This window comes from Corylus avellana, chromosome 2 (genome assembly GCF_965113065.1).
Source record: "Corylus avellana chromosome 2, dhCorAvel1.hap1.2, whole genome shotgun sequence".
NCBI lineage: Eukaryota > Viridiplantae > Streptophyta > Magnoliopsida > Fagales > Betulaceae > Corylus > Corylus avellana.
The window spans coordinates 15356360-15359889 of record NC_142491.1 but is presented as its reverse complement, the minus strand read 5'-3'; the positions used below and the strand labels follow the sequence as shown (position 1 = coordinate 15359889).

The 3530-nt window shown below is 31.6% G+C and overlaps 1 pseudogene; it reads left to right on the top strand.

Annotated features, from left to right (window-relative positions):
• Positions 1-1195: 1195 nt before the first annotated feature.
• On the top strand, positions 1196-2095 carry LOC148587403 (secreted RxLR effector protein 161 pseudogene; annotated as a pseudogene).
• The last annotated feature ends 1435 nt before the right edge of the window (positions 2096-3530 follow it).

The window sequence follows — 3530 nt, the reverse complement described above, 5'->3', positions numbered from 1 at the left end:
TGAGTGGCACGCCCGTGCAAATTTTTTTTTTTTTTTTTTTTTAAAAAAAAAAAACAAAATGTTGCACGCGGCGTGCCATGCACGCCGCGTGCTGTTTTGTTTTACCCTATTTATTTAATAACCACTAACCGGCGGTTAACCGCCTTGCGGTTGCGGTTAGTAAGTCTTACTAACTACCTAGGCGGTTACGGTTAATGGTTTTAGCCACTAACCGCTAACCGTAACTGCCTTTTCACTCCTAGAATCTACGGCTAAAAATCAAGTATAGGATCTCGTTGACTTACTGAAGGGAGCTATAGCCGTAGGCTGGAGATAGGTTTACAAAACTAAGAAGGATGCTTTCGATAATGTTAAAAGATATAATGCTAGACTTGTGGCCAAGGGTTTCACGCAAAAAAAAGGCATTGATTATCATGAAACCTTCTCTCCAGTGTCGAAGAATGATTCATGGGGAAAGTCCACATAACCCCCTCAAACTACCACTAAATTGACAATGTCCCCCCAAACTTTCAACTGTAACAATGTTCTCCTCCAAACTACCAAAAATTGTCAATGTTCCCCATAATGACGAAATTATCCTTAGTAAAATTAAAAACAAAAAAAAACAAAACTTCTAGAAAAACCCTAAAACTAACAACAACAAAAAAAAAAAAAATCCAAACATTGGCCTTTTTTTAAAAAAAAAAATCAATTTTATAAAAAAAAAATTAAAAAATTTTCGATTTTTTTTTTTTATAAAAATTGAAAATTTTCATTTTTTTATTTTTATTTTTGTTTTATAATTTTATTTAAATAAAAATTTACGTTTAAAAAAATAAAATTTTCGTTTAATAAAATGAAATTTTTTATTTTTTAAAACTAAATTAAAAAAATAGTTTTTTTTTTTAAATAAAAATTTCCGTTTTAAAAAAAAAATTAAAAATTTTGTTTTAAAAAAAATATTATTTTTAGATTAAAATTTTTCGCTTTTAAAAAAAATCTTTTTTTTTTTTTGAATTTATACTGGTATTTTTGTCTTATTGAGAAATCTATAGGGGCAATTTTGTCTTATTGCTAGTCTTGGGGGGAACATTGACAATATTGTGGTAGTTTGGAGGGGACATTGTCACAATTGAAAATTTGGGGGTACATTGTCAATTGGGTGGTAGTTTGAGGGGGGTATGTGGACTTTACCCATGATTCATTTAGGATAATCATGGCATTAGCCGCTCATTTTGATCTAAAGTTACATCAAATGGGTGTAAAAACAGCCTTTCTAAATGTCGATCTTAAAGAGGAGGTTTACATGAAACAACCTGAAGGTTTTGATGACAACACTCAGAAAGCTTACAAAACTAAATAAATCTATTTATGAGCTAAAACAAGCCTCCCGTCAATGGAATATCAAATTTCACAAGGTTATTACCTCGTATGGTTTTATTGAAAACTTTGTTGATCAATATATATACCTTAAGGTCAGTGGGAGTAAAGTAATCTTTCTAGTCTTGTATATAGATGATATTTTGCTTGCAAGTAATGATTTAGGTTTGCTACATGAGACCAAATAGTTACTCTCTCAAAATTTTAAAATGAAGGATTTGGGTGAAGCCTCTTATGTCATTGGCATAGCGATTCAGAGATAAAGGAAAACAAAGAATATTAAAACTATCTCAAAAGGAAGGCCTACATTGAAAAAGTTTTAGAGAGATTCAGACTGAAAAACTATTCGGCTTTTGTAGCACCTATCATTGAGGGGGATAAATTCAGTAATGATCAATGCCCCCGAAATGCATTAGAACAAGAGCAAATGAAAAATATTCCATATGCATCAACAGTCGGCAACCTATTGTATGCAAGGGTCTACACTAGACCTGGCATTGCAATGGCAGTTGGAATGCTAGGTCGATATCAAGTCACCCCAAGATTGGAACATTGGAAAGTTGCAAAGAAAGTCATAAGGTATTTGCAAGGAACCAAGGACTACAGTTTGACATACAGACACGCTAACCATTTGGAGGTGATTGGATATTCAGATTCAAATTTTGCTGGATGTGTAGATAGCAAGAAGTCTACTTCAGGGTATATCTTTCTTCTTGCTGGAGGTGCTATAACTTGAAGAAGCAACAAGCAAACTATAATTGCTACATCTACAATGGAGGCAGAATTTATTTCATGTTATGAAGCCACTACTTAGGCACTATGGTTGAGAAATTTTGCTGGTGGTCTCAAAATTGTCGATTCTATAGCAAGACCAATCAAGATCTTCTGCGATAATCGTGTTGCCATTTTCTTCTCTAAGAATAATAAAAGTGGAAGCAGAAGTAAGCATGTCGACATCAAGTACCTTTGTGTGTGAGAGAACATCAAAAGGAATGTAGTGTTCATTGAGCATATCAGTATCGAATTGATGATTGCAGATCCTATGACTAAAGGTTTATTGGTAAAGTTGTTTAAAAGTCATGTGGAGCATATGAGGATCATTGATTCATTTTGTACTTAGTTCTTTCTAATAAGTCTATAGGCATCAAATTATTGTTATAAAGTTTTGTGCACATTTATTACCTTATCCCTGGGAATAAAATTAAAGTAGGACCCGAATAACTTATGGGAAGTTTATTCATAAAGTTTGATTGCCCATATAGTACTCATTTAGGGAATATTATATATGTAATGAATGAAAGGGATTGCTTATTACATAAAGGTTTTACCGCCAAGATTCATGTGTAATATTCTTTGTGTGATTGGGAGGATTCCATGAATGGTTGGAATAAATAAAGTAATGGACATATTGTAGAACCGAATATCATAAGGAATTATATGTATCATAAGGGCTAAGTGGGAGAATGTAAGAAATTCTATTCATGACCCTATGTCACATTTATTATAATTATAAATAAATACAGTTACAGTTTCACCACGGTAATTATTTAATAATTGTAATTATGGTGTATTATAATTATAAATAAATGCAATTTCGGTTTCACCGTAACTGTAACTATTTATAATTATGGTGTTCAAATTATTTATTCCATATAAATGATTCATGTGAAACTGAAATTGTATTTAATTTATTCTGATTTTATTCCTTGACGGGAGGAGAAAAATCAGCTAACTAATAAAGATTGAGGGTCCCTGACCTAACTATAAATAGAGCCATGTGTAATCATCTATTAGCACTGGTAGGCATAGGTATTCTGGTTTTCAAGCTCTTTGATTGTTGCAGAAAAGTTTTCTTCACTTTGCCTGAGCAAAGCAATGGCCAAAAGTATTTATATAATCAATCATTCTGCTGCTATTGAATTAGTGTTAAATTAGCATTTGATTATTATATTGCTTACATTATCATTGCATACTATAAATTTTGCGTTTTTCTGTTTCCTGAGAATAATTAACTAAGCCACATTCACCAACATATGTGGCTTAGTTAATTATTCTCAGCTCTAGGCATCAAGCAATTTATATTTAAATCAATATAAATTAAAAGAATAAATATATTCCTAAGTTTATGCATTAAAGAAACAATAATTTTAATCCTCAACAATTTAAATCAC